The sequence below is a fragment of the Cuculus canorus genome, chromosome 12 (genome assembly GCF_017976375.1).
Source record: "Cuculus canorus isolate bCucCan1 chromosome 12, bCucCan1.pri, whole genome shotgun sequence".
NCBI classification, from domain to species: Eukaryota; Metazoa; Chordata; class Aves; order Cuculiformes; family Cuculidae; genus Cuculus; species Cuculus canorus.
The window spans coordinates 15736095-15758338 of record NC_071412.1 but is presented as its reverse complement, the minus strand read 5'-3'; the positions used below and the strand labels follow the sequence as shown (position 1 = coordinate 15758338).

Here is a 22244-nt window from a genome sequence, read left to right as displayed (position 1 = left end):
CCCTCCTCTAGACGTGCTCCAGCACCTCAATGTCTTTGTTGTAGTCAGGGGCCCAAAAATGAACCCAGAATTCAAGGTGCAGCCTCACCAGTGCCGAGTCCAGAGGGACAATCCCTTCCTTGCTCCTGCTGGGCACCCCATGGCTGATCCAAGCCAGGATGCTGATGGCATTTTTGGCCACCTGGGCCACTGCTGGCTCATGTTCAGCCACTGTTGCCCAGCACCCCCAGGTCCAAAGCTCTGTGCTTCTTCTCTCTCCATGAGCGCATCTCATGATGGATGGGGCCTTGGGCAGCCTGATCTAGTGGGATGTCCCTGCCCTTGGCAGGGGGGTTGGAACTAGATGATCTCTAAGGTCCCTTCCAACCCGAACAATTCTATGATTCTATGATCCCCCAGGCCTCATGCCTGCTCATTTTCCAGCTGGACTATGTGGCCATTGGTAGGATGGATGCATTTAACGCCTGGTTTTGCAGGATGGGATGAGGCCCGAGAGCATCGAGAGCTGCTGGTACCCGCTGCGGCCGGGAAGGATGCAGAGCTGCGGCTTTGAGCCATCCGTGGTGGCTGCAGAAATGTTTAGGAATCAGCTGTTTAATGAGAACAAAAGAAATTAATTGGTGGTTTAGGCCTAATGAGACCGCTGTGCAAATTAACAGTCCTCATCAGCAGAAACAAACAGAGCCCTTAAACGAATCGCACCCAGCGAACCTTCTCGGGGTGATAAATAGGGGCTCGGGAGGGACCATCTGCCCATCCCTCCCCAGCACAGGCTCCGGGGGAAGGGGGGAAAAAAAAACCCACAACACCCTAGATCTCAATAAAGCATAAATTCTCCGTGTTATTCATCCAAGCCCAGCTTGACACCACCATCTTCCAGGCAAGATAAAGGCTGAACCCCACTCGGATTTGCATCTGAAAAGGGCGCGGGGCGGCCCCTCGCTCCGAGCCGAGCGGGGGGCTCGGGGGGCGTTTAGCCCCTATTGAGGTTGGCACAAAGGGACCCCCCTCAACCCCACCCGGGGATCCGTCACACAGCCCGTTTGTTCCCGCTGTTTACTTAAGACGTTCCTCAATTCCCAGAGAGGATTTGTGTTTCGGGGGTTGGTTTACTTCTGCTCGTAGGCTGGGAAAGGGGGAAAAGAGAAAAAAAAAAAAAGGGAAAAAAAAAAAAAGAAAAAGAGATCTGTCTGATCTTTAATAATCAAAGTAATTAGAATAATCCTTTCAGGGCTCAATGGGGGATTATTTCTTCGTGTCATTTTAGTTTCATCCTCATTTGGGCTCATAAAACGTGGAAAAAAGCACTTCAAAAGCCCCACTGTAGTCCCTAACCCTTCATGCTCTTGAAAATTCCCACCCAGGCGCCTGCCGAGCCCCCCGTTCTCAGGGAAACCGCTCGGCCTCAGCCTCTCGGGCTGCAGCACATTTATTTATTTCAGCCGTGGTCAAATAAACACCGGGTCCGGCGAGATTTGTGGATCGTTTGTTGTTTCGCTGTCTTGGGCAGATAAGGAAACCTTTGATGAAGTGAAGGGACTTTGTGTGTCTAATCTGAGCCCAGCAGCTCCGCGCCGTGATTGTAAACCGCTGCGGTGTCTGCAGGGAACAGTAATTACATAGGAGGATTAAAAGGTCCTAAACCTCACCTATATTTCACTTTTGTAAACTAGCAAGGAACAAAGAATTCTTGGCTCGCCCAGAGGAAAGAATAATTGACACAATTCGCAGGCGCGGGATTATTATAATGTAAATAAATGAAGGGAAGAGGACAAAACTAATTTAGGCTTGAAACTTTTCATCTGGCGTTTAACAAGGGGGATAAACACAGCTTCCAAGAAAAAAGCCTAACCCCCCCCCTCCACCCCCCTTTTCCACTTTGTCCCCTTCCACTCAGGGGTGCACCTCGTCCAGGGGCTGGGGGTGAAAAGAGAGCAGGGAGAGCCTCTTGGTGCTTTAATTCCCCAGGGAGGCACTCTTTGTCCCCACAGTTTGGTCCTGGCCCTGGCTGCATCCAGTGTGGTGGTTGGAGGGATGGACATCACAGTAGCTGCAGGGATGAGCATCACCATGGTGGGAGGAGGGATGAGCATCACGGTTGCAGAAGGGATGAGCATCATGGTGGCTGCAGAGATAAGCACCTGAAAGACAGGAGGGACGAGTACTGCAGTGGCTGGAGGGACAAGGGACAAGCACTGTGGCATGAGGAATCTCCCAGCTAGGAGGGCTGTTGTGCCTTTCCCTGCTGCGTACCCTTGGACACTCACACAGTCATGCACGTGCCTGGAGAAGCTGCGTGGGAAAATCAAGCAGGCAATTGACCTTGGTTTCGCACCCAGCTGGCAGCACCTTGCTGCTTGGGGGAATCAGAAGCTGGGTTTTAACAAATTTTACCCTTCCAGTCAATAAAACACAGCCTTCCCTGTTTTCCAAGGGCCACATGAAGCATAATAAATCAGTATTTGTAAAAGCCTAAGTGGCACCGAAGTGCAAACAGCCAGCAAGCAGCTACGGTGCTCTTTCTTCTCTAAGCCAGCAGATACCTGAGCACAATGTGTACCAGAATTACACAGGAACAGGGCCAAAAGGGAGAAAAAAAAGGCAAAAGAGCAAAACCCTTCTTCCTTTTGGCCAGCTTGACTCCTGATTTCAGCTGAAGAAAAGCATGCAAGCACCCAACCGAGGCTGGAACCCAGACAGGATTTGTAGAGTGCAGGAATGAGCCCAGCTCCTCTATTTTCCCAGAGTCCAGGTTGAGTTTCCCGACAGCTGCTGATGCTGATAAACCACCCCCAGGAGCACCTCCCTGCTCTCATGGAAAAGCAAAGCTGGAAAAGAAATGAGAGGCACACAGGCCCGGCCTCGGTGCGAGAGAGAGGAGCGTTCACGTGCGTGTGAGCCTGCGAGTCTGCGTGCACGTGAGCGTGTGTGGGCGATGCTCCCGCGCTGGCACCCAGTCCCGCTCCCCGCGCCTCCAGGTTGCTATGGGCAGGGGGAAACACTCAGGGCTTTAAATTTATGAGCAATTATCAGCGGGAAAATGACAAGAATGAGCAAATTTAACAAAGAGCTCAATACCTTCGGCTAAATGCCTGACATAAATGCATTCCTATTAGGCAGTCAATATTGGGCTGGCAGCTCCTGTCTGTGCCTATTTCTCATTAGACAAAGCCTTGACCTTGACCTCATTGTCCTGTTTGCCGGGAGACAGAATCCCATAACAACTCGTTTGGCGAATGTATTGGACCAGTAATCCATAAATATTGATTCATTGTTTGCAGTGTAATTTAAATGTCAGTTATAAGCCCAGGGCAGATAAAGATCTGTATCAACACTAAAACTGGATAGAAGCTATAAATCCCCCGGGGCAGGCTGGGTTAAAATGGATACACAATGCATGAAGCCTTTAAAAGGAAAAGCAAAAACAAAGAGAAGAAAAGCGCCACGTTTCCTGTATATTAGAAGGGGAGACTACTGATTATCTGGGCAACCAGTGCGGGTTTGCCAACCCCAAAGTGGGTGGCCCTGATCCCTCTGTGTGCCCCTCCCACCCTCCCCATGAGAGATGTGGGTCCTCCTCTGCCCAGTGATGCTCCCCAACTCTGCTTCACGTCCTGTCCCTTTGCCATCCCTCCTCCTCTTCCCCTTGTCTCCAAGGTGCCCAAGCCATGGGACCCCAGGTGTGGGTCTCCCAGCACCCCACAAGGAGACACCCTGAGTCAGGCACAAGGTGCTCTTTAAAACACACTTATTTGTTTGCCCTTAAGAAAGAGGAGGGCATAACCTCAACCAGCAACTGAGTAACTGCCATAAGGAGAGAGAAAAATAAGTTTTATAGGAGTGGTTTCGAAATCTTGTGTTGGCTCCAAACATCAGTGTCATTGTGGCCAACACAAAGATGCAAATGTTGTTTTTTTAAGAAAAAGCCCTTTTTTTGCTATTGGACACAACTCCAGCTGCACAGGGGTTGCAGATCCAGCCCCTAAGAGTAATGTTTCCCTCCAAGGGCTGCAGCACCCAAAGGGCAGAAGACCTCCCTGCAGTAGTGGCTGGTGCTGTGCCACAGGCATAGCCCAAACCCCAGAGAAACAGCCCCAAAACAAAGGCCGTGCCAGGCCAGGGTCACGCAGGCAGACGTGCCCGCGCTGCCGCTGCAGCTAAAGCTGGCTGAGCATCAAGTGACATTTAATGAAATGCTGGGGCAAGGCAATCGCCAGGCTTTACCCCTGCAGATGCTTCTCCTTCTGTGTTGTTTCATTTCTTCTAAACATTTAATTACACTTCCAGTTCTGTCCCTCTTCAGGCTGGATGCTGGTGGACTAATCGACTTCCCAGCGACAAAGAGCAAATCCTATCGACAGCGGCGATAAGGAGTTACAGCCCACAGCTGCCGAGCATGACCTGCAAGCTGACCGAGGGGCTGGGGCAGCCCCACATTCCCAGCTCCTCCAGCTCCCTGGCATATGGAGACCTTCCACGGCCACGCTGCCTCCCCGACCCCCGTGGCCCTGCCATTTGACAGTCGAGTTCCCCACACAAAGGCTCTGCCAGGCAAAGAGGAGGGAGGCTTTGATCCTGATTCCCAACAGTCTTCTTCGTGTCCCCAAAGCCTGTTCAGCTCCGGACCCCCAAACAGCCCTGGACCCACTGGCCAGCATCACGGTGTGGGGTGCTGCCAGGTTTGTAGGACACCGGTCCCACCAAGCTGGGTCCTGCAGCTCAGGATCCCACAGGGGTACGGCAAGGTACTCCTGGCATGTCATCATTGTGCGTGGGAAGAAGCGATGCCCAGAGCAGCTCCTGCGTGCATGGGAAGCCATTCCTTATTTTCTTGAAGCGGGAATCCCATTTTCACTGGGGACCCTTAAAACACCCCATTGTATCTGCTGTGTTTGCATTGACTCTGGAACAAGAGACGGGCAACAGAGCTGGTGAACGCAGCAGGGGAGAGAGAACAAGTTTTATGGGGAGTGGCTGAGGGACCTGGGGCTGTTTCACTTGGAGAATAGGAGTCTCAGGGGACACTTTGTCACTGTCTACAACAGCCTGAAAGGAGGTTGTGGTGAGGTGGGTGCTGCTCTCTTCTCCCAAGTAACAAGGGATAGGATGAGAGGAAATGGCCTCAAGGTGCACCAGAGCAGGTTCAGATGAGACATTAGGAAAAATTTCTTCCTGGAAAGGGCTCTGAGGCCCTGTCAGAGGCCACCCAGGGAGGTGATGGAGTCCCCATGCCTGGAGGGCTTTAAAAGCCAGATAGATGAGGTGCTCAGGGATCTTGTTTATTAGTGGACAGGTATAGTTGGACTTCATGATCTTTTCCAAAGGTCTTTTCCAAGCAAGAAATTCTATCATTCTATGAAGAAGAGCTCAGCTCTACCTCCTTCTATCGGACCCATCAGCAGGGCACAGGCTATGCACAAACCCATTTCTGCAGCCTTCTTGTTGTCCCGAGGAAAGGAGACACAAATTCTAATCTTTCTCTATTTCAAACACACACTTCTTCCTGCAAATGTATGTAAACTTGCTGCTCAAACCCATTACGCATTCAGGTGTGAACAGAAAGCAATTTGAAATGTTTCTTTTTCCTCCAGACAGAACTTCCCATCCTCTCCCACCGGTATTGTTTTTATGCAATACACCACAGTTTGGGGTTTGGGGCTTTTTTAACGTTAAGTAACAGCCATTTAGCCTGATATCTCTGTGAAACAGTCGCAGACACAGAGCTCATTATTTATTGAGCTCTATCAGTGACTTTAAAAGAAATCTTTTATATCAGCTTTGCAGCATAGTAATCTCCTTAGTCTGTTTGACAGCAAGAAAAACCACGGTGCATAAACTCCTTTACTGCCTCTGAATATGGGTTAAAAGAAATACATTTTTAATGTCTCAGAGGGGAAGATCCTGGGGATTAAATAGAGCGGTGGGACCCTCACCTCTCCTGGTAGTGAGATGTTAATGGGATTTTGTCTCCTGCCTCCAAGAGGGAAACAAAATGCCATGTTTTACTATGGACCGGTGCAAAAAGGGTGTCTGCAAAGAGGAGGGAGACTCCCTTTTTATGACGAGTCATATGGAAAAGACAAAGGGCAATGGGGATAATCTGCTCCTGGGGAGATTCTGATTGGATTCCAGAAGAATTTTTTTTCCCCATAAGAATACTGAAGCATTGGAATGGACTCTCCAGGGAAGGGGTGGATTCCTCTACACTGGACACATTTAAGGCTCAGCTTGATGGAGTGCTAGGCATCCTCATGTAAACTATAGCTCACCTAAAAAGGTCGGACCAGATGATCCTTGAGGTCCTTTCCAGCCTGGCATTCTATGATTCTATGATTGTCTCTTCTCCAGGGCTCTCCAAAAGGTACATTCCTGCCTCAGACAGGCATGAGGCCCCCTGGACAGGGAGTCCCCATGGTGGGCATCACCAAGTGACTCAACAACACAAATAATTCCTTCTTTGTGTGGTCTGCCTAACAGCTTACTCTGCTAGAAGAGGCAAATCTTAATACCTAGTGAGACAGAGCCAATCTGGGCTCAGAAGGGGTAGATTTGGACTGGACATAAGGAGGAGATTTTTTAAGCCGAGAGTGATGAGGCCCTGGCCCAGGTTGCCCAGAGAGGCAGTGGACGCCCCATCCGTGAAGGTGTTCAAGGCCAGGTTGGATGGGGCTTTGAGCAACCTGATCTGGTGAAAGATGTCTCTGTTTCTGCAAGGGAAATGGACTGGATGACCTCCAAAGGTCCCTTCCAACCCAAAGCCTTCTATGATTCTATGAGTCTATATTTGGGCACAACAGTGTTTTCTCTACCTCCAGCCACTCTTTTTGTGGCGGCAAAGCAACCCTGGAAAAACCCAAGACTGGACCACAAACACAGCCCCTCATGGTGCTGAAACTCGCCCCAAACCATCAGCTCCGTGCACCCTCTGTGCTGCGAGTTCTTCCTCTGGAATTAATATAAGCATCCCTTGGAAGTTTTCATGAAGGCGTCATTTAATCCGGTACGAGGGGAGGCTGGTGCGGGACGCAGCCGAAGGGCACAGGCGGCCAACGCGACCTTTTCATGTGGTCCGGAGGTATGCGTGCTCTAATCTTATTAGGCTTAGGGGCTTGAAGTTTAGAAGTTTAATTCAAACCCACATTATTATGACTTACCCTTTATGCTCCCCTTGCGATGATTAAGCCGTGAAAATAAAAAGTTCCTCCCCCCTGTAAATTTGCAAGACACAAAGGAAGCAATAAGGCATTTTCTGGAATGATTTAAAGTGGGTTTGGAGAGAGACTTTGCTTGAGTGCTAGGGCAGATCAGAGGAGCATGGGAGACCGTGGTTTACAACAGCCTTTGAATGCAGGCAGTTACATTTTAATCCTGTATTTAAATAATGTGGCCAAAAAGCCTTTCTGTTAAAAAATAGAGAGCAACAACAAAAAATAGAGAGCAACAAACTCCCAAAGCCGAGCTGGAGCTGGTTAGGCAGTGGCCACTACAGTTCAAGGCTTCATGGAGAACTTGCATCAATGGGAGCCAAAGGGAGCAGGAGCTCGGCAGTGTGGGGCCCTGGCCAGCAAGGACCCTGAGCTCTGCAGCTCCACAAGCTCAGCACCACCCCAGCACCCAGAATAAAGGACATTTGGTAACCTGGGCTCTGGATAAAGCCCAGGTTGGACGAGCAGTTATTGGCCATAGGAAGGAACATGATGAGTCCAAGCACGTCACCTCAAGCCATTCAAGTCTGAAAGCACTGGCCAGCTCCAAACCAACCTGACCTGCACACAAACCTGACATCACAGCCCTGATTTTGGGGTAGGGGTAAAAGATAGAGGGAGGGTTTTGTGGAAAGGAACCGTGCTTGCCCACTGAAATCAACGGAGTGGCACCAGGGCACTGATTTATCGCCACTGGGAGATGCCGCAGTTCTGGCACCCCAAAAATGCCATGGCCCTGGCCAGTGCTTTCAGCAGACCCTTGCCCTTCTCCAGAAGCCCTGCACAGCTCAACGGTGCTGCTACCACATGTATCACCCAGTGATGAAACAGCTCCTTCTGTCACTTCCCCTTCCCAGCTGCTGGTGCTGGAGCTGATGGGATGAATGGATGCTGAGCCATCCCCATCCTGTGCAGCCTGTGCTGCAATGCTTCTCCCCCCTCACCTCGGGTGCAGATGCTCTGGTCCAGGACAGCGGAGATGAAACACAACAACACAGGTCTCCAGCTTGCACCCACACACAATTTTGGGGGAAAAAAAAGCGCTCTTCTGATTCTAAACATTAATATCCTGAGGCTTTTCTGCTCAAGAAGAGCATTTGGGATGATTAGATCACAGGCATTATGGAAACCCGGAGAAACGCCAGGCGACTGCTAAACACCACACTTTACTACCCACAAAAGGCACTTCTGCGTCTTCATGCAGTATTATTTATTTAGTGTCAGCTTCTTAAATACACTCTGGAGGCTGCTGAAGGTGTACTGCTCACAGGGTTGTTCTCCCTGACAGCTACCTTCTCCTATATCAAGTATTAGGGATGCTTAAGTCAGGCTAACTGGAAGAGACGCTGAATAAATGAATTCCAGTGCCACAGGCATGCCGTGTTTCTCCATGTGTGCAGTGTAACAGCCTGGGAAGCCCATTGCAAAGGCTGGTTTCTCCATGCACAAATCTAACAAACCTTCTTCAGGGCAGAGGAGGACCTGGAAACTAAGGTGGTTCAGGAAGACAGAGCCCTCAGCAGACAAGAGGTCTTATACATTCCAGCTCTCCTCATGGTGACAGACCTATGGCATTCTTGCCTGCAGGAAACCCGAGGTCGGTGGGGAACAGATGGCATCCCTGGGTATCACATCCGCTACATCCTGCATCCCTAGGAACTACGTACTCTCCTTGCCACACCTCTGGGTACCACATCCCCTCACTCCCACATCATCTCCCTCCCATATCCCCTTGGGTTGGGTTCCCTCCTCCCCTTGTCCTGTCAGGACACAGGGGAATCTTGGTTTCAAGGGAAGGGGGAACCCCGATTCTGTGTTCAGGCTCTTTGGGATCCTCTTCCTGGGTTCCAAGCCCTTTAAGCATCTCTCCTTGCTGTGAGCAGCCACTGCCGGAGTCAGCAGAGCATCGGGTGCAGCCACTCTTGATGTGGAAGCCAGCAGGACGGGTGCCCACGTATCTAGCAGCAGGATTTGGCCCCATATGTTTTTCCTCTGCTTTAATTTACATTCCAGGAATGGATCAAAAAAACCAAATAAAACCAGCAAGGCTATGCCAGCTCCTACATCTGCCTTTGGAAACCTTCATCTGTGGCTGCTAATGTTGCCTAATTCCAGCCAGACAGTGCAGCTGAGAAACTCGGCAGCAGTGGGGTGGAGAGCCTGCCTGTGGGCACCGAGGTCCCCTTGGGATCACAGCCCTTTCCCGTGGAGATACCACCATGCTTCCTCCATGGGAGTCCTCCTCTCTCCACGGAAGGCTCTTGAAGGGCATGCAGCTGCATCACGCCAAGGGGAAAAGCTCCAAGCGTGCACCCGCTTTGGCTTCAATTTTAATTGCTTGTGATGAAATGAAGGCACAGGGTCCCACCAAGGGCCAGCGCCTTCCAAAACACCCCATTAGCAGGCAGGCAGCCCCAAGGTACATAGTTTTTCCAATGAGTTCATGGAGAGGCCAAGTCCCCCCTCTATCCCCCGGTTTTTGGAAGTGCTTCGATGTCAGCCAACGCGTTCTGCTTTGATCAACAAAACTGCACAGGCACCGAAGCTGATGGTAATAGAAAACAAATTGAACCAGGCTGGAAATGTTTAAAAGGAAACACACAGCGCACAGGAGCCAAAAAGCACAATCCGACATGTCCTGTGCTACATGAAGCAGCTTCTGCCCTAGGTCTTGTGACATCAAACACCAACAGAGCCAGCAAACCTCCCCCGGACCCTAAGGGGAAGGGTCCTTCCTCCTGCGCTGGTCATCCCGTGACACCAGCAGTAGGTTCTCTCCATGGCTTCACTCTCAGGAACCCCACAGTGATGAGTCAAGCACGCAGGCTCTGCGAGGGGCCAGGCACCAGCCCAGCAAACCTCTAAAATTAAACCAAATAAAGCGTTTGGATGTGCTGCAACATGACGGGGGAGCTCCAGAGGGATCTGGCCCCCAACAGCTCTAATGACATCCTGACAAACCTCATGGAAAACCACACCAGCCCCAAACCTGCGGCCCAAACCGCTTTGAGTGGTTTCGAGCTTTAACGGGAAGGGCTTTGATTTACAGCGCAAACGACTGCTGCAGAGATGAAGCTGATCTCCGTGATGAGCTTAGAGGTCTTTTCCGACCTTAATGATTCTATGATTCTATGTGCAACTCCAGCAGATGCTTGGACACAGCAGTGGGGTAATGTTAAAGATTCACCCCCCCACCAGTGCCTACAGCAGCCTGGCTGTGGGGAGGAGGTTGGCAGGAGCCCTGGTCTGCAGCCAGCATGGGAACCAAGTGATCGAAACACAAGAGAGACAGAGAGCCAAGATCCACCGATCTCCCGACGCTGTGTAGAAGCAGGTGTGCAAAGACATCCCAGCACCGGCTGAGGTCTGTTCCTGGGACACCGCAGGAGGATTATCACATCAGCAGAGCATAGGAGACAGCACAAGAGCTGCCAGGCTCTGTACGAAGCAGCAGAGGGGTGTTGTATTTTGATTATTGTTAAACATCAGCCTTGAAAACCCCAAGGAACCAGCTGGGATTCGCAAGCTGACACTCACCGACTCATTTGGGAAGTGCACCCTCTAGATGAGACCAGGAAAAAGTTTACAGCTCCCAATATTTTAACCCTAATCCCCAACAGAAAATCAGATTTGGGATGTAATTTGCATAGCATGTCTCATGATTTCATTTAATCTGCCCAATCCTCTTACGGAGCAGAACAGCATAAGTTATCACAGACAACGGGGGCTGCTTAGAAACTGCAAATCCACCCATCCAGCAGCCCCTGGACTCTGTGGTTAATCCTGCTCCTGCCAGCACGCATCACCGAGGAGGATGGAGAGGATGGGAAGAGGCGAGGCAAAGCTCCTGTGCCGGCAGCTCTGGATCAGCCTCCACAGAGGTGAAATCGTAGGGCTTTGAGTCACTTCTTTCCTTCCAGGCGATCTGCCTGTACCCAGATCTTATTAGGAACTTAAATATCAGCCTGATTGACACACTAAAAATATGCATTTGGCTACGTCTGCCTTCCAGAATTGGCTTAACCCAAAATTCCCTCCTAGCAGGAAACTCACGCAGGGCTCTGCCGCTCGGCTTTGTCAGTTAATAGAGCATCTACAAAGCCTTTAGGCTTCATCTTTAATTTGTCCATATAATTACAGAGAAAATGCATTCTTTATAGCGATCAGATTCCCGATCGATCCGGCAATCAGAGCCACAGCCTATTTTTCAATTAACTCTCCACCATCAGACCCACTCCCTCCCACTCCACTTCCATACCATAAAAAAAACCCCAACCAAATACTTTTTAAATGATTTGTTGTGATCGAATAACTCCCCCAAATACCACAAAGTATTAAAATCCCTACTTCAATATCCTTTATCCTTTAAGGTTCTTTATAATTCAATAAACAGGATTTCAAATCCTCCCAGAACCGGGGTGGACTTGTTCTGCGCTGCCGTTCCAGGCCACTCTTCTAATGCATACTCTTATTAAGCTGTGCAAGCTTACAGCTCTTTAATCTTTTTGAACACATGTTGAGAAGAATAAAAGCAATTTTGTTTGGGAAACTGAAGGCCATGTTCAGCTGGAAATAAGCTTTTTCTATAATCTCACCTCTTGCTTTACAGAGCTGGCTCTGGGGCCGTTACCCAGTAACCCCTGAAAGGCACCACTGCGCTCCATTCATTTTCTCTCTTTTTTTAATCGTGGGAGGGGAGAATTAAGGAAAAAAAACCCTAATTTTGGCTCTTTTTGCCCAAATTCGTACATTTTTTTACAGTTTCTGCCCTCAAAATAATCTCAGATCTGGGCTTCCTTTGGCTCAGAGCTAATCTGGATGTAATTCCCCTACCTCTGCCTCTGCCCTTGGCAACACACAAATACAGATTAGAGGGTTATATAAATGTAATTTTCTAATTAATCATTGCAGGGCCAGCCGCCGCATTTTGCTGTATACCAACAAATGCACACGAAGTTCAGCTGTGAGCAAGGGGAGGATTTACATAACAGAGAGGGTTCTGCTCTGCCTCTGGAAAACAAACTGCCCTTTCACATTGTCCTCAGCCAAACTACCCAACGTGAAGCTGGAAAACCCCCCCACTGCCAAAACATGTCATAGAATGGTTTGGGTTGGAAGGGACCTCAAAGCCCATCCAGTTCCAACCCCTCCCACGGGCAGGGACACCTCCCACTGGATCAGGTTGCTCCAAGCCCCATCCAACCTGGCTTTGAACACCTCCAGGGATGGGGCAGCCACCACTTGTCTCCCTTGGCAGCCTTGGCCAGGGCCTCCCCACCCTTACAGGAGAGCATTTCTTTCTAAGATCTCGTCTCAATCTCCACTGTTTTAGCTTAAAACCATTCCCTCCTTATCCTGTCTCTGCACTCTCTGATCAAGAACCCCTCCCCAGCTTTCCTGAAGCCCCTTTCAGTACTGGAAGCTGCTCTAAGGTCTCTCTGGAGCCTTCTCTTCTCCAAGCTGAACAAACCCAGCTGTCCCAGCCTCTCTTCATATGGGAGGTGCTCCAGCCCTCGTATCATCCTTGTGGCCTCCTCTGGATCCGCTCCAACAGATCCATCCACACTTCCCGTGCTGAGGACTCCAGAACTGGATGCAGGACGCCAGGTAAGGTCTCAGCAGAGCGGAGCAGATGAGCAGAATCCTTGCCCTGCTGGTCCCACTGCTTTGGATGCAGCCCAAACATCCCCTTCCTGCACCCCAAAGCCTTGCTGGGCTGAGAAGGGACTCCCTGAATCACTGGAGTTTGAGCCATGCTCCTCCAGGGATTCCCAGCCAGGGAAGTGACACTTCATCCCACCTGGAGCACTTTGTGGAAACCTGAAAGAAGGAGCATTTTGTTTTCTTTCTAAATATCTCATGGAAAAAAAATCCTCATACGGCCTCTTTAAAAACAAACTGAAGTGTTCATTAGTTGGCCTATTTTTTCAGGTGTATTCTAATAGCACTAATTAACTCTAAGGTAGATTTTAGCACTTCAGCCTCCCTTTCTGCCTTCAAATGCCAAAACAAATCTTGCCATAATTACCAGCAATCCTTTTCATTACCGGCTGCCTAATTATCCTATTAATAGCACATCCTAAGAGACTATATTTGCTTGGCAGGCAAATATTTGTTTTTAAATTAGCAAACACAAAGACAAACTGCTCTGTTTGCTGAAGGATTTTGAAATGCAAAATGGTTTATATTCATGGAAAAAAAAAATTAATCCAAGTAAACCCAAATGTTTAATCCATGTGAAGCATTTGAATCTTTTCAGTGCGTTCAACACGGGGGAGAATCACTGTGCCAGAAGAGGTGGCTTGGAATACCTTTACAATAACACGTCTTTGTCTGTAAAATCATAGAATGGTTTGGATTGGAAGGGACCTCAAAGTCCATCCAATTCCAAAACCCTTGCCATGGGCAAGGACACCTCCCACTGGATCAGGTCACTCCAAGCCCCATCCAACCTGGCCTGGAACACCTCCAGGGATGGGACAGCCACCACTGCTCTGGGAAACCTGGGCCAGGGCCTCCCCACCCTCAGCATAAAGAATTTCTTCCTCATGACTACTCTGAATCTTCCCCCTTCCAATTTAAAGCCATTCCCTTGTACAAAGGCTCCCATCGGTTTTACCACTTGGGGAAGGACACAATGCCCAGTGAACCACTGCGAAAAGGGACCCTCACAGCAAACTGCAGCTCAGAAGCCACTGTACTTCAGGAAACAAGAAAAATATTATCTCCATCTTCCACCCCTTTCAAATTTTCAATCCCAAACTGAAACTACTTTCAAGTAGCACCCATGGATCATGGCTAGCGAGGTCCTTTGGGTGCTCAGAAGCAACTTCTATGCAAGCGCTCTGCGGTGCTGCTGGTGCAGCAGGATCCTTGTTCACCCTGCCAAGGGATGCTGTTGCTCTGTAGGTTGGACCATAGTAAGAAAAGAAGCTGCCCATGGCTGCAGAAGCTCTCCCTTCTCTCAGGGCTCTACTGTGCAATATTTGACTGTCAGAGAGGGCTCTGGTGCTGGGAGGATGCTGTGGTGCAGGGAAGGCACACAGCACTGTGCCACACTTATCCCATCAGACTGAGGGGATAATACTTTAATATTTTGCTTTTAGTAGGGAAGAGAAGCACTTTCATTCCGCATAAAAAACTCCAGAGTGATTAGCCAGAAGAGTTAATTATTTGTGCCATGGTTAAGAGGAGAGGTGATAAAGGACTTCAGCAATGTGCCCCTTAGGAGCAGAGGGCAGGAGGCGGCACCAGGTGATTCTCAGGATGGTGGCCCAAAGTTGCTGTGAAATCCATCGTGGGGAGGAGGAGGGTGCCAAGACGTTTCCGCGGGAAGGCCGTGGCTGAGCCTGATTAGGAAGCTCCGTGTGCAGGATTCAAACCAACCAAGGATCAATACATTAATCTTCAGCAAAGGAACTCCACTGAAGTGCTTGCAGCCTGTGTCAGAGCAGCTGAATAATTTATAGCCCTAGAGGGGCTTTTTCCCTGGAGGCTGGCAGAGCATCTCCCTTCACAGACACAATTACAGGCAGCTCTTCAGAAAACCAACACCTCCTTGCTTGCTTTCTTTTTAACGAAAACCCAACTGCTCCTTCCCTTGGTTATAAAAAGACAAATACAACCTCTTCTCACTAACGTCTGAGACGAAGGAGATAACCAGGCAGCGTTTGCAGCTGTGTTACCACCAGCAGGCAAGCCCCCACGCTCAAGGAGGGCCTCAGCCTTCGGGCTGCACATGCAGCATAGGCTCGCAGCCACCCCCGAACCCCGGCTTGTTCGTGGCCCCTTCCACCTTCCATAACCTCCACTGCTCTTTCTCTGCAGCCCAAGGCGGGAGGAAGGATAAACACGCAGCTCTTCCGTCCAATTTAAGACCAACCTCCCACGCTGCAGCCTGGGAGATCTCAGCCCTGTTGGAGCGGGATGTTGTGTCTGTCTGGATCTGCTCCTGGTGCCTGTCTGCCCCCAACTTGGTCCCCCTTCCACCAACCAGCACCGCTGTCACTACCATTGCCACCTCCACCACCGCTGCCACCACCACAGCCACCGTGGTGCCACTGCCTGCAGCAGACAGCATTGCCAAGGAGCTTATAGGGGTTTATTTGGAATTAGAGAGTGCAGCAATAGGCGAAGTGGCTGCTCCTCCACTGCAGGAACCCCAGTGCCTGTATCCAGACTCCCTCCAGCCTGGTCTCTTCCCTGGCCAGTCAGGAAAATCCAGCAGCCTGGGCGGGCTGAGGGTGCAGGGCAGGGGACACCACGCTGTGAGGGGAAAATGAGTCAGTTCCTGGGAAAGAAAAGGTTAATCAGGCTGTGCAGAACATCGCCCAGGGTTTACTTGAATGACTCAAGCCTAAAATATAGCAGCGGCCACAGCGAGCATACAAAGGGGCTTTGCAATCCATTATGCCACGTCGGAGACCTGGCTGAGACCACACATGCGACAGCAGCAGTAAATAATGCATCGCCGCCCCGGCCAGCCTCCTCCTTCTCCCTTTCCTTTTACCCTGTCAACCTCCTTGTCAGATCATGGTGCCAGGCTGCCCATTTCAATAAGCACCACGGGACAACAAGTATCAAACCTCTCTTCTTGCAAAATGATGATGAGTATCGCTGCGAAACGCAGGGTCCTGCTCCATTCCTTAGGGGAAGAGAAGGGACAAAGGGGACAGCTCTCTCCCTGTGGTGTTTTACAGCCTCTGGGTTTCTCAGGCTATGGGTTAGGTTGTCTGAGTGCAGAAAGGACAGGAACACTCTGGAGGTGTTCAAGACCAGGCTGGATGGGGCTTGGAACAACCTGATCCAGTGGAGGTGTCCCTGCCCATGTCAGGGAGTGGAACTGGATGGGCTTTGAGGTCCCTTCCAACCCAAACCATTCCATGATTCTATGATTCTACAGCTGTGACCACTCTACATATGGGCTGATTCCAGCTGCTGGACCTCCAGGACAAACCCTGGCCTGAGAGATCCAACCTGTGGTGCCACACGCCACTGGCACCGTCAAGTGATGCTACTGATCTGCATCTAAGTGCATTGAACATGCAGTGCTGCTCAGTGGCTGCTGGTGGTGGGTCTGTTACACCCTCTGGGGACTGCACTTCTCCTGCCACCTGTACTTGGTAGGACAAAGGAAAGAGCCACGTCATTGCTGAGACCCAATAGGGACAGACTGTGCCCCTGCATGTTGTGTTTGCACCAACTGACAAACACCTTTCGGAGAGTGACAGCAGGGCGGCTGCACCTGTGTCCCCACCAGCAGAGGTTTGTCAGAGCTGCCACCACCTCATCACGGGTGAGGATGGAGTTTAGGAAGGAGTGTCTCCAAGCTCAGCAGGCTTGAAGTGAAGGAAAGCTACCACTTCTGCAGCAGCAGGACTCAGTAATTCAGGACCTCTACTGTCTGTCCGACACACACTGACACAAGGCTTGCCACGCCTCTGTCCTGGTTAGATTCAGAGATTTTAGGAGCAGAAGGAACTGCTTTGCCACCTCCCATGCTGTGCCAGGTCTAGAAAGTCACCTTGAGCTCACAGCTGTGTCTCCCCAGAGACTCTGATCCCACCACAGGTGCAGGAGGTGATGGAGGGGCTGCCAGAGAAGCTGGAGTGCTCACTGGTCCCTACCAATCCCAGCTTGGTGGCTTCCCAGAAGTTTCAGGGGTCCTGAGCAGCTGTCAAGGTGTGTGCGAGGCAGCTGCAAAGGCTGGGCGAAAGCAGTCCTGGCAGTAGGCTAATTTCTCCAAGAAACACCCGTCTCAGCAGAGGATGGTACAGCTGGAGTCATCCCCAGAAGCTTCCTGACCGCACCAGAGTATTCCCTGTAGATCCCTGGCCTCCCATGGCTGTGAAAACAGGGCAGAAAATCCAGCTAGAGCCTCTCCGGCGAAAGAAAAAAGAGGAGAAACCAGAGGCAAGAGCTCCTCGCGCACCAGCAGCAGGGAAACGAGCCCGGCTCCCACAATTCACCGAGGTTTGTTTTCACCTCGCGCAGGGTGGGAAGCAGATGGCGTGCTGAGGGACGGTGCCCGCCCAAGGGTCCCGCTTGCTTCTGGGTTTGATGAGCTGTGCACATGTGAAACCCGAACATCTGCAGTACCATGTGGTGCGTGCAGCGGGCCAGGCGCTGCAGCCCCCCGCAGCCCCCCAACCCGCAGCTAAACACCATCAATTATTCATGCCCGAGTTATTTGTGGTGCAAAGGGTCCATCATCGACTTTGATTAAAAACCCGATGAGTAATGAATATGCAAAAGCGAGCGACTGCTTGGAGGAACAGATTTGTCAAATTGTCCATACTTCATCCAGATGAAGAAAAACCTCAAGAGGTCCCGAAATTGAAAACCTCGCCATCGAATCCCAACGTTATCTTAATGATTAAATCCCCTCTGCCACGCAGGCACTTTGCATGAATCTGAATAGGAAAATATTTGTATCTCCAATTCGAAGTAAGGGCAGCAAGAAGAGTGGCACGCACACAAGAGGAAATGTGATTTTAATTCACATTGTGACTCCACAGCCATTTAATTATTTTAATTAGGCTTAATTAGTGGTAAATTTACAATGATATGCTTGATACCTGGCATTAAATCTTTCATGCATAAATGTTTTGTTAAAATGAGAAAATAGGCGCGTGGCGTTTTGCCAGCAATTAGTGCTGAATGCTCTAATGAAAGATTACCGCTCCGCCGTGATTCATGGTGACAGGCAGAGCTGGGGAGCTGTTTGTGTTGCACTGGGCGGGCAATAACCCCACCACCATCACCTGCACTGCCATGGCTGTGGGTTTGGACCTGAAGCGAGGGCATTGCTGCTGCCCTGGAGAGCAGCATCCCAGTATGGCCCCTTGGTGGGCAAGGGGACCGGACTGCTGGTGGTCCTGCAGGTGGCACAGAAGAGGACCGGCCATCCACTCCTACCCTAAGGTGGGTTGTGGGGTCACCCAAAGCATCCTTTTCCTTCCCAGGGGTGAAGGTGTCCCAGGTCAGCCAGCTGGTCCCTCTCTGCCTCCTTCCACCACAGAATCCATTTCCAACCCAAAAACCTGGTTGTTTCCCACTCTCTGTTGCTCCAGGGCCCTTTGCTGACACCTTCTTTCATGCACCCCACACTCCTTATGCCTGGATCCTCTCTCATATCTCAGTGCAACTGGCAGCACTCGACTGTACTTCAGCTCCCCTTGCTTTCCTTCATGCTCAAGTGTTTTCAGCCCTTTCTTTCCTGCAGAGCTTTGGCTCCTGAAATCCTCACCCACTTTCAAAAATCCTTGGAGAAAGCCAGAGGTAAGGTGCTCTGCTAGAGATAGCGGTCGTGTTTGAAGCATATCCCTTAGCTCAACACTGGCCCCACTCTGCGCGGACCAAATCCACCACCACGTAAGAGAAAAAGCAGCATTTTCATCATCTCAGCCTGACACAAGTTTATTCCTTACCTTTTCCAGGAGGAGCAGGTGGCCGGTGGGACCAGGAGGGCTGAACCATGATGAGATGACTTCTAGTGCTGCTTTGCTGTGCCAGTGTTGCCACCTCTCAGCCTTCTTCCACGCTATACAGTTCAGAAATGCTGAGGGAACACAAAAGGAGGACACCCAGCTCCCACCAGAGACTGGGTAATTGCAGGATTTGGAAAGGGATTATGAAACCAGACTCACCTTTGGCTGCTACAGAGCACAGAACTTGGGTGAACTTGGTGCAAGCATGTCAGCCAAGTGCCCTTTGCATACGTTGCTTCATGCCAGCTACCCTCAAGCCCTGGAGCTTGTCCCCAAAAGCTTGTGCTGCCTCCTTGTTTTTTAAAAGAAACCCAAACTGGTCACATTCTCTGCTTGCAAATGCGACAGAGCAGTTCTGTTTGGGTCCTGCCAAGCTACTACCCAGATCCAAACCTGTCTGTTGTGGAGTAACAGGAGTGATTAAATTCCTCAGCTTCACCTGGCTCTAATTAGAAGTGCTAATGAGAGGCTGTGTGCAGTGCCTGGGGTGCTCAAGGTGCCCATTCTCCGCAGCCTGGGTGCAGGTCGGGGGGTCCCAGCCGGGAGCACCCTGCAAACACAGAGGTGGGTGAGGTGAACCTTATTTTCCTGAACCAATCTTATGTTTGCATTGTAAATGTGCCCTTCGGCACGCGAGGAGGCTGGGATGCAAAACTGAGCTGCTGACCCTGAGCAAGGACCACGCAGGGGAAGAAATCCAAGGAGCCATGGGGAGAACAATAGGACAGCAAGCCCTCCACGGACAGACGACGTGCAGATGATGGTTATGCACCGCCTTTCAGCTCATAGAGTGCCATGAAATCCTTCCATTAATCTTGGCATTAAAAGTTGCAAGCTGAAAACAGAAAAAAATCCTCTTTGCATAGAATCATTGAATGGTTTGGTTGGAAGGGACCTCAAAGCCCATCCAGTTCCACCCCTCTGCCATGGGCAGGGACATCTCCCACTGGTCTCAAAGCCCCATCCAGCCTGGCTTTGCATAGGATGCTCCCAGTGCCGTACAAACTGCTGAGTTTACAGGGTATGGGGAAAGGTGGTGTGGCTGGGTTAGTATGAGGAGGAACGGAGGAAAGCAATGAGGCTCTGGAGACCTTGGAAAGCTCTTGGCAGCCAACACGAGTGAGTTATTGGAAATAGATGCGGAATGCATGTTTGTTTTGCAGCTGGTGGCACAGCATTTCCTCATTGCTCAGCAAACACAACACAACACCCACCGTCACAGAGCAAATGAAGTGGTCAAGCTCTTTGATTTGCATCTCTCCTCTGGATTAAGGTCTCGGGAATACCTGAAGCTCCTCTATCCAGGGAAGGGCAGCGGGAGAGCCAGGAGGCTGCTCCGAGCCTCCAGGTCTGGGTGAGGAGAAAGGGCGAGCAGGGAGATGAATGCTTTACACAGAACCCAGAGCACAGAGCAGTCCAAGCTACGAGTGCCCAACGTTTCAATTACAAACCTACTAAAAATCACAGGAAGATGAATTCCAGTATTTTCTAACCACAGTTAAGTGCACCAGGAGGATATTAACTATCTCCCTGGCCCTATTGATCTTCCTGTCTCCTGCTACTACTGGAAACAATTAGAGGTCAATAAGCAACACGAGATGGAATTTACAGCTGCCAGATAAACCATTTGGAAATATTTCCTTGCCCTTTTACATCAGTGGTTCTGTCAATACCGCAATCAAATTTTTTTTATGGAAAAGAAAGCATCTTAGAAAATATATCCATCCTGTCCTGCAGACTGGGAGCACAGCGTGTAAGTACACAGGCAGTGACTGGCTGCAAGCAGCCCTCGGAGCGAGATCCAGCATACAAATAGCAGCGAGGATTTCTGCGTTAACAGCACCATCCGTCCGGGAGCTGCACTGATGCATTTACCCTCATCGTGACCCTGCAAGAAGGAATAAGAAATCTTCCTCCTGAAGCAGCCAAAGAAGAAATCAGGGCATGAAAAGGTTATAGGTGCATTTTGCAAACGGCACTTGTGAGGTGACTCCACCGCCTGTAGGTGAGGACGTGGAAACAGCTGTGTGCACGAACCCTGGCTGGGGGCACACTGGGGGCTCCAAGGCGGTGTGTGTGTTGGACCCCACACTGGAACCACTATGGGATGCGCATTGTTGGACATACATTAGATACATGCATTGGGTGCACATGTTGCGTGCATACATTGGGTACATGCATTGGATGCATGTGTTGGGTGCATGCATTGCACACACCCATTGGACACAAGCAGGAGCTCCAGGGCAGTGTTGCACATCCAGGGCAGTGTTGTGACTGGTCCATAGCCCCACAGAGATGCCTGCGTGGGCACAGGACCAGACACAGCACAGCCACATTGTCACAGCATGCTCCTGGCGCCCTGCTGCTGCAGCCATCACATCCCTGCCAGCTTCCTCAGCTCCTGTGGCCGCTAACGCAGACACCATCACAGGGTGACAGAAAAACCACAGTGGACCTGGTGAAAACTTGGCAACTGAGGCAATTGTAGAGAAATCCATAGACTCCAGTCCAAACACCAGGGACTCAGGACAATGCACTGGAAGCGAATTTTGCTCAGGGCAAGAGATCCTCAACCTGAAGAGATGCACAGATCTTGCATTAAAAAAAAAAAAAAAAAAGCCATAAAGGCTACGTGTTCATGACAGATTGACTGAAGCAGCAGCGACTGCAGTGCTGAGCAAGTGTACACACAGCTCAGTTCTGTAAGGAATCATTCATGGTACATTTAGTGAGGCTCGAGGATGAATGGGCTGAAGCATTCTTTTGCTATTTATCTCTTATTTTCCTTGCTTGTTAACTCCTCCTCCCCAAACTCGGCTGTCACCACATTCCCACCCCCAATCCACTGAGCAGTTGTGGCAGGATGGGGAGAGCTGTGCTGATGTCCACTCTGAGCCACTGTGGAGCGGTGAGATAGGGAGTGCAGTGCCAACAGCCACCCTGAGCCGCTGCGGGATGGGGAAGCCCCACCCATAGCCACTCTGGGCCACTGCACTGCTGGGGCAGACAGGCCTGGGGACAAGACCATCTGCATTTTGGACTCTGCAGTCACACACTCCTCTGCCCGCAAGCTGAGCTGACACATGGGCAGGTCCCTGGGTGCATTCCAGCAAGCCCTTCTCTGCTCTTGCATCTCCATCTACATCCTCAGAACCACCCTGGAGCCACCCTTGACTTCCCACACCAGCACTTCTCCTTTATAAGACCTTTGGTGGTCAGTTTCTCTGAGGGCCAAGTGCTGGCAGGTGGCACACCACCTCCTCCTGTCCCTTCTTAGAGGCTCAGCAATGGTTCATCTCCCTGCAAAGGGCTGAGTCAAACGTCCAACTGCAGCAGCCACCTCCTTCAAAACAGCCCCTCGGCCTTTTTCCTGCCAGGTTCCTTCCCACAGGTGAGCTATAGCTCTTCTGGATACCAGCCCTCTCTCCCTGCTGCTGTTCTCTGCACTCCTGCCACCCCACCCACTATCTCTGAGGGCTATGGGTCCTCTGATGCCCATGGTCCCCCCGACCTCACCAGCTGGGATGTGTCTTGCTTCTGAGACACTTCA

The 22244-nt window shown here is 50.7% G+C and overlaps 1 long non-coding RNA gene across 1 annotated transcript; it reads right to left on the bottom strand.

Moving 5' to 3' along the window:
• Nucleotides 1-1351: 1351 nt before the first annotated feature.
• On the bottom strand, nucleotides 1352-19201 carry LOC128853389 (uncharacterized). The gene is made up of 3 exons (XR_008451907.1): nucleotides 18854-19201; nucleotides 18635-18765; nucleotides 1352-2141 (listed from the first exon to the last, which is right to left on the bottom strand). It is a non-coding gene; the product is annotated as an uncharacterized LOC128853389 (long non-coding RNA).
• Between the last annotated feature and the right edge of the window lie 3043 nt (nucleotides 19202-22244).